The sequence below is a fragment of the Bufo bufo genome, chromosome 4 (genome assembly GCF_905171765.1).
Source record: "Bufo bufo chromosome 4, aBufBuf1.1, whole genome shotgun sequence".
Taxonomy (NCBI): Eukaryota; Metazoa; Chordata; class Amphibia; order Anura; family Bufonidae; genus Bufo; species Bufo bufo.
In genome coordinates, this window is record NC_053392.1 from 429,477,659 (window position 1) to 429,486,783 (window position 9,125).

Below are 9,125 nucleotides of genomic sequence, written 5' to 3' on the forward strand. Positions count from 1 at the left end.
GCATTCTCATTTTATATACTAACCTTTTATGTGGTACAGTGTCAAATGCTTTGGAGAAGTCCAGATATACGACATCCATCGCCGCTGTCAAATCTAGAACTTACCTCCTCATAGAAATTTTAATTTGTTTGGCATGACCAATCCCTCATGAAGCCATGCTGATATGGCGTTATTTGCTTATTTCCGTTAAGATGCTCTAAGATAGCATCTCTTAGAAAACCATCAAACAGTTTACCCACAACAGATGTTAAACTTACCAGCCTATAGTTTCCAGGCTCTGTTTTTGGACCCTTTTTGAATATTGGCACCACATTTGCTATGTGCCAATCCTGTGGGACATTCCCTGTCAGTATAGAGTCTGCAAATATCAGAAATAAGGGTCTGGCTATGACATTACTTAATTCCCTTAGGATACGGGGGTGTATGCCATCCGGCCCTGGCGATTTGTCTATTTTAATCTTTTTAAGTCGCTGTTGTACTTCTTCCTCGGTCAGACAGGACACTTTTAATGGGGAATTTATTTTCACATTCAGCATTTCATCTGACTTCATCTCAGTGAATACATTGGAAAAAAAATATTTAACAGCTTTGCTTTCTCCTCGTCCCTCTCTACTCTTTAAAGGGCCGACACCTTCAGATTTATACTTTTTAACTGTTATAAATGTTATATAATTGAAGAACATTTTAGGGTTAGTTTTACTCTCTTTGGCAATTAATCTCTCAGTCTCTAGTTTGGCCGCTTTTATTAGTTTTTTACATGTTCTATTTTTTTCCTTATAGTTTTTCAATGCTTCCTCACTACCCTCCTGTTTTAGTGATTTATATGCTTTCTTTTTGTCATTTATTGCTTTCTTTACAGTTCTGTTAATCCACATTGGTTTATTTTTGTTCCTTAACCTTTTACTCCCATACGGTATGTACCTCTCACAATGAGATTTTAGGATGCTTTTAAAGATATCCCATTTTGTGGCTGTATTTTTGTCCCAGTTAGTTAGGCCTATGGCCTCTCTTAGTTGGCTACATTTAGCTTTTTTGAAGTTTGGTATTTTTGTTCCTCCCTGTAGAAACGCTCTTTTGAATGATAATTGGAAGGTTATTACTTTATGGTCACTATTTCCCAGGTGTTCCCCAACCTGCACATCTGTTGTTCTGTCAGGCCTATTGGTTAATACTAAGTCCAGTATGGCCGTCCCTCTAGACAGGTCCTGAACCAGTTGGGAGAGGTAATTGTCTTTGGTTATTGCCAAGAACCTGTTTCCTTTATGAGATATACAAGTTTCAGTTTCCCAGTCTATATCTGGGTAGTTGAAGTCCCCCATAATAACCACCTCATTATGATTTGCCGCCTTGTCTATCTCGTTTAGGCCTCATGCACACGGCCGTTGTTTTGGTCCGCGTCCAAGCCACACATTGTGCGGCTCGGGCGCGGACCCATTAACTTCAATGGGGCCGCAAAAGATGCGGACAGCACTCCGTGTGCTGTCCGCATTCGTTGCTCCATTCCGCGGCCCCGCAAAAAAAATACAACATGTCCTATTCTTGTCCGCAAAACGGACAAGAATAGGCAGTTATATCAATGGCCGCCCGTTCCGTTCCGTTCCGCAAATTGCGGAAGGCACACGGAAGGCTTCCGTTTTTTGCGGATCTGCGGTTTGCGGACCGCAAAAAACAGCACGGTCGTGTGCATGTAGCCTATGTAGTAGATTTTCTGTGTACTCTGGAATATTAGGTGGTTTATAGTAAACTCCTATTAGTAATTTATTATTATTTTTAACTCCAACTATCTCTTCCCACAGTGACTCCATATGTTCATGTCCCTCACTTATATCTTCTTGGACTGTGGGCTTTAGACAGGACTTTACATAAAGGCAGACCCCTCCCCCTCTCTGATTTTACGATCCTTTCTAAACAGACTGTAACACAGTGCATTAACTGCCCAGTCATAGCTATCATCCAGCCATGTTTCCGTTATTCCCACTATGTCATAGTCCTCCTCACACATAACTAATTCCAGTTCCCCAGTTTTATTAGTCAGGCTTGTGGCATTAGTATACATACATTTGAGAGGTTTATGTATATTTTTTACCCCTTAAAGCGATTTTCCATCTTTTAGATCTTATTCATAACTATCCTCTGGATACATTGTAGGTAATTAATATGAGATTAGTTGGGACCAGACACCCAGAATCTCCAGTTTGTGGCAGCCGCTTGCACTAGAAACATAACAGTGGACGGACATGAAAGCACACGGCTGTGTCCACTCCTGTATTTATTTATTTATAAACATATTTTATTGATAGCACTTGTATGCGACATTACATCACAAAATTAGAAATTAAAATTATTAAATTGTCATTTTAACATACAGTGTCGAATAAACACATAAAATATGAACGTAAACAATATAAATAGAAGGTGGAAGAGAAAAGGAAAAAAGGGGGGGGAGGGGGGAGTAGGGAAGTGGGGTAGTCCCGAATTGCAGACTTTTCTGAAGCTGAAATACAAACTCACGCCATGATCTCCATATCCTTGTGAATTTGGTTGTGCGTCTGGTCTCCCATCCTGCAATTTGCTCCAACCTGTAAATGTCATCACATTTTACTAGCCAATTGGCCAGTGGAGGGGGGGGGGGTGGAATTTTTTCACCAGTACGTGGCAATAAGGATTTCAGCTACTGACAAAAGCTGTGTTATCAGAATTTTAGTATGGGCTGGGCATTTTATTTGGTCTGTTAAACTTAAAAGACACACTTGTGGCGAGGGGTTGATTGTGACCTCACAGACACGGGAGAAGAGCCGACACACCTCGTTCCAAAAGGAGTGGATAGCCTGGCAGCTCCACCAAATATGTATATAGGAGCCTGTCTTCGTCTCACATCTCCAACACAGCTGAATAACCTTTGGATACATCTTGTGCAGAACCTCTGGGGTGTAATACCAGCGAGAAATAATTCTCTTGCAATCTGACATATGTTGAGATTCTGGGGGTCAAAGTGAGACAGCTCTGGAGGGCTTTCTGTGTGGGTGATAAATGTAGATCATCCTCCCATTTCTTAACTAAAGATGTCGCGAACATAAAATTTTCCGTTCGCGAACGGCAAACGCAGAGTCTGGTTTTATTCCATAAGGGGCATAAATCAACTAACATTCTTAAATTGTTTGGAATAACGTGCTTTAAAACATCAGGTATGATGTTGTATCGTTCAGGTAGTGTAAGGGTTACGCCCGCTTCACAGTGACAGACCAAACTCCCCGTTTAACGCACCGCAAACAACCGCAAACAGTCCATTTGCACAACCGCAAACTCCCCATTTGCACAAGGTTGGATACCAAGCTAGCCATGTCCCGTTCCTTGTCCTCACTGACGTCATTGAAGGTCTCTTCCTCCACCCAGCCATGTACAACACCAAGGGTCCCCGAAAGGTGACAACAAGCCCCCTGGGACACCTGCTGTGGTTGGTCTTCCACCTCCTCAAAGCCACCTTCCTCCTCTGACTCCTCTTCTTCAGACTCCTCTCTCTGCGTTGCCGCAGGTCCAGCAATCGACGACGACAAGGCTGCTTCTGGTGGTGATGGTGACCACAACTCTTCCTCTTCACGCTCATCTACGGCCTGATCCAGAACTCTTTTCAGGGCACGCTCCAGGAAGAAAACAAATGGGATGATGTCGCTGATGGTGCCTTCGGTGCGACTGACTAGGTTTGTCACCTCCTCAAAAGGACGCATGAGCCTACAGGCATTGCACATGAGCGTCCAGTAAATTCCCAGCTCCGCAGAGGCTGTCCTAGCACCCCGGTCATACAAATACTCGTTGACGGCTTTTTCTTGTTGGAGCAGGCGGTCAAACATTAGGAGTGTTGAATTCCAACGTGTCGGGCTGTTGCAAATCAAGCGCCTCACTGTCATGTTGTTTCGCCACTGGATATCTGAAAAGTGCGCCATGGCCGTGTAGGAACGCCTGAAATGGCCACACACCTTCCTGGCCTGCTTGAGGACGTCCTGTAAGCCTGGGTACTTATGCACAAAGCATTGAACAATCAGATTCAACACATGTGCCATGCACGGCACATGTGTCAACTTGCCAAAATTCAATACCGCCAACAAATTGCTTCTGTTGTCACACACCACTTTGCCGATCTCCAGTTGGTGCGGAGTCAGCCACTGATCCACCTGTGCGTTCAGGGCGGACAGGAGTGCTGGTCCGGTGTGACTCTCTGCTTTCAGGCAAGTCAACCCCAAGACGGCGTGACACTGTCTTATCCGGGATGTGGAATAGCCCCTGGGGAGCTGGGGGGGGTACAGTTGATGTGGAGCAAGACGCAGCAGCAGAAAAGGACTCAGCCAAGTAGGTTATGGAAGAGGATGGAGTAGGAGGAGTAGAGGAGGTGGCAGCAGGGCTGCCTGCAAGTCGTGGCGGTGTCACCAACTCCTCTGCAGAGCCACGCATTACATGCTTGTGTCAGAAACAGGCGTCGTTCCACTAAAGAACAAAAAAGAATGGCGCACCATAGGGTAATAACGTAGAGAATATATAGATAAAAAGGTATCTCCACTGGGGAGGCTCACCTGATAGAGTTGTGCTAGTGTGTCTAACGTGTGTCTAACGTATAGCAAAGTGCCATGAACTCCTCACAACGGATGGTGTGCAGCCCGGGATGAAATACTTCTGTTCAGGGATGCCTGGAATCCCGCAGAAAGCCAGTGGTTCAATTAAAAGAAAAGGTATCCCACGGCGCAAAAACCACCCAGTAGTTGGAGTGATAAGGTTATTAATTTATTTCGGCAAGTGGTATAACGCGTTTCGGGGTTTAACCCCTTCAAAAGGGGTTAAACCCCGAAACGCGTTGTACCACTTGCCGAAATAAATTAATAACCTTGTCACTCCAACTACTGGGTGGTTTTTGCGCCGTGGGATACCTTTTCTTTTAATTGAACGCATTACATGCTTGGCAGCCATCACCAGGTTTACCCATTGCGCAGTGTAGGTGATATACCTGCCCTGACCGTGCTTTGCAGACCAGGTATCAGTAGTCAGATGGACCCTTGCCCCAACATTGTGTGCCAGACATGCCATCACTTCCTTTTGCACAATCGAGTACAGGTAGGGATTGCCTTTTGTGCAAAGAAATTTCGTCCGGGTACCTTCCACTGCGGGGTCCCAATAGCTACAAATTTTTTGAAGGCCTCAGACTCCACCAGCTTGTATGGTAAAAGCTGGCGGGCTAAGAATTCCGACAAGCCAGCTGTCAAACGCCGGGCAAGGGGGTGACTTTGTGACATTGGCTTCTTACGCTCAAACATGTCCTTGACAGACACCTGACTGTTGGCAGATGAGCAGGAACTGCTCAAGGCGAGAGACGGAGTGGCGGATGGTTGAGAGGGGGCAAGGACAACAGCAGTGGTTGACGTGGCTGAAGATGCTGGACCAGGAGGAGGATGGCGGCTTTGAGTTTGTGTGCTGCTTGTACTCATGTGTTGATCCCATAGGCGTTTGTAAATTGAGATCATGTGCCTTCGCAAAGCAGTTGTACCTAGGTGGGTGTTGGACTTCCCACGACTCAGTTTCTTTTGGCACAGGTTGCAAACAGCATCGCTGGTGTCAGAGGCAGACACACAAAAAAAAATGCCACACTGCTGATCTCTGCAATGACGTCATTCTGGTGTCTGGCTGACCCCGGGTGCCGATGCATGCTGTCTGACTGTGCCACTAGCTCCTTTCTACGACCTCCCCCTGCTTCCAACTCGTCTCATCCTCCTATCTGTCTCCCCATCTGAACTTTCCCACTGTTCTTCTCTTCGGGCACCCACATGACATCCACGGACACATCGTCATCATCAACCGCTTCACTTGTATCTGACAACTCAGCAAAGGAAGCAGCAGCGGGTACAACATCATCATCATCACACCGTACGTCCATGTGTGTAATGCTGCCTGACTGAGACATATCCCTGTTATCTACATCCTCTGGCAATAATGGTTGCGCATCACTCATTTCTTCCAACTGATGTGTAAATAACTCCTCTGACAGATCAAGTGAAGCAGCTGTGGTGCTAGTGTTGATGGTGGCAGCAGGTGGGCGAGTGGTAACTTGAGAGGTGCCCGATAGGGATGAGCGAACCCGAACTGTATAGTTCGGGTTCGTACCGAATTTTGGGATGTCCGTGACACGGACCCGAACGCGAACATTTTCGTAAAAGTCCGGGTTCGGGTTCGGTGTTCGGCGCTTTCTTGGCGCTTTTTGAAAGGCTGCAAAGCAGCCAATCAACAAGCATCATACTACTTGCCCCAAGAGGCCATCACAGCCTTGCCTACTATTGGCATGGCTGTGATTGGCCAGTGCAGCATGTGACCCAGCCTCTATATAAGCTTGGGTCACGTAGCGCTGCACATCACTCTGCTGATTCAAGCATAGGGTGAGGTTGCTGCTGCGACGTTAGGGCGAGATTAGGCAGATTAACTCCTCCAAAAGACTTAATTCAGTGATCGATCTCCAGCTGTGGATCATTGAAGTGCTAATATTGTAATTGCTCACTTTTTTTAGGCTGCCCAGAGCGTTTTTATATCACTTTTTTCTGGGGTGATCGGCGGCCATTTTGTGGCTTGTGGTGCGCCAGCACAAGCTACCACCAAGTGCATTTAACCATCAATAGTGTGGTTATTTTTTGCTATATCCTACATCAGCTGCAGGCTGAGCCTGTGTCACCCAAGTGCATTTAACCATCAACAGTGTGGTTATTTTTTGGCCATATACTACATCAGGTGCAGGCTGAGCCTGTGTCTCCCAAGTGCATTTAACCATAAACAGTGTGGTTATTTTTTGGCCATATACTACATTAGGTGCAGGCTGAGCCTGTGTCACCCAAGTGCATTTAACCATCAACAGTGTGGTTATTTTTTGGCTATATACTACATCAGGTGCAGGCTGTTCCTGTGTCACCCAAGTGCATTTAACCATCAACAGTGTGGTTATTTTTTGCCCATATACTACATCAGGTGCAGGCTGAGCCTGTGTCACCCAAGTGCATTTAACCATCAATAGTGTGGTTATTTTTTGGCCATATACTACATCAGGGGCAAGTTGAGCCTGTCACCCCGCGCCTAAAAAATAGACCTGACATTTATATTCCTCCAAATCAGTACTGTTTTAGCTGGTCAAGTTATTTGTAGTAACCGTAAAAGCACAGTTTTTGTTCTGGGTTGAAAAACTATTCCCAAATTTGCCATTCTCAAAATTAGTAGTTTCTGCTATATCAGGCCTACTTTAAATCTATCCCAAAAAGGATATCTTAGATTGAAGGTGCTGATAGTGTCATTCTGAAAAACTTAACACACACGCTACCGTGCAGATACAAGTCTAATTCTGTGATTAAAGGTATATCTGTCACACAGCGCGTAAAAAATAGGCCTGACATTTCTATTCCTCCAAATCAGTACAGTTTTAGCTGGTCAAGTTATATTTAGTGACCGTAAAAGCACAGTTTTTGTTCTGGGTTGAAAAACTATTCCCAAATTTGCCATTCTCAAAATTAGTAGTTTCTGCTATATCAGGCCTACTTTAAATCTATCCCAAAAAGGATATCTTAGATTCAAGGTGCTGATAGTGTCATTCTGAAAAACTTAACACACACGCTACCGTGCAGATACAAGTCTAATTCTGTGATTAAAGGTATATCTGTCACACAGCGCGTAAAAAATAGGCCTCACATTTCTGTTCAACCAAATCTGTACTGTTTTAGCTGGTCAAATTATTTGTAGTGACCGTAAAAGCACAGTTTTTGTTCTGGGTTGAAAAACTATTCCCAAATTTGCCATTCTCAAAATTAGTAGTTTCTGCTATATCAGGCCTACTTTAAATCTATCCCAAAAAGGATATCTTAGATTCAAGGTGCTGATAGTGTCATTCTGAAAAACTTAACACAAACGCTACCGTGCAGATACAAGTCTAATTCTGTGATTAAAGGTATATCTGTCACACAGCGCGTAAAAAATAGGCCTCACATTTCTATTCAACCAAATCTGTACTGTTTTAGCTGGTCAAATTATTTGTAGTGACCGTAAAAGCACAGTTTTTGTTCTGGGTTAAAAAACTATTCCCAAATTTGCCATTCTCAAAATTTGTAGTTTCTGCTATATCAGGCCTACTTTAAATCTATCCCAAAAAGGATATCTTAGATTTAAGGTGCTTATAGTGTCATTCTGAAAAACTTAACACACACGCTACCGTGCAGATACAAGTCTAATTCTGTGATTAAAGGTATATCTGTCACACAGCGCGAAAAAAATAGGCCTCACATTTCTATTCAACCAAATCTGTACTGTTTTAGCTGGTCAAATTATTTGTAGTGACCGTAAAAGCACAGTTTTTGTTCTGGGTTGAAAAACTATTCCCAAATTTGCCATTCTCAAAATTAGTAGTTTCTGCTATATCAGGCCTACTTTAAATCTATCCCAAAAAGGATATCTTAGATTCAAGGTGCTGATAGTGTCATTCTGAAAAACTTAACACACACGCTACCGTGCAGATACAAGTCTAATTCTGTGATTAAAGGTATATCTGTCACACAGCGCGAAAAAAATAGGCCTCACATTTCTATTCAACCAAATCTGTACTGTTTTAGCTGGTCAAATTATTTGTAGTGACTGTAAAAGCACAGTTTTTGTTCTGGGTTGAAAAACTATTCCCAAATTTGCCATTTTCAAAATTGTGGTGAACGGGAACAATGAGGAAAACGTCTAATAAGGGACGCGGACGCGTTCTGCCACAGCCACACGTCCTAGTGTACCAACTACCTCAGGTCCCAGTAGCCGCCAGAATTTACAGGGATATTTGGTGGGGCCCAATGCCGTTCTAAGGATGGTAAGGCCTGAGCAGGTACAGGCATTAGTCAATTGGGTGGCCGACAGTGCATCCAGCACGTTCACATTATCTCCCACCCAGTCTTCTGCAGAAAGCGCACAGATGGCGCATGAAAACCAAGCCCATCAGTCTGTCACATCACCCCCATGCATATCAGGGAAACTGTCTGAGCCTCAAGTTATGCAGCAGTCTCTTATGCTGTTTGAAGACTCTGCTGGCAGGGTTTCCCAAGGGCATCCACCTAGCCCTTCCCCAGGGGTGGAAGAGA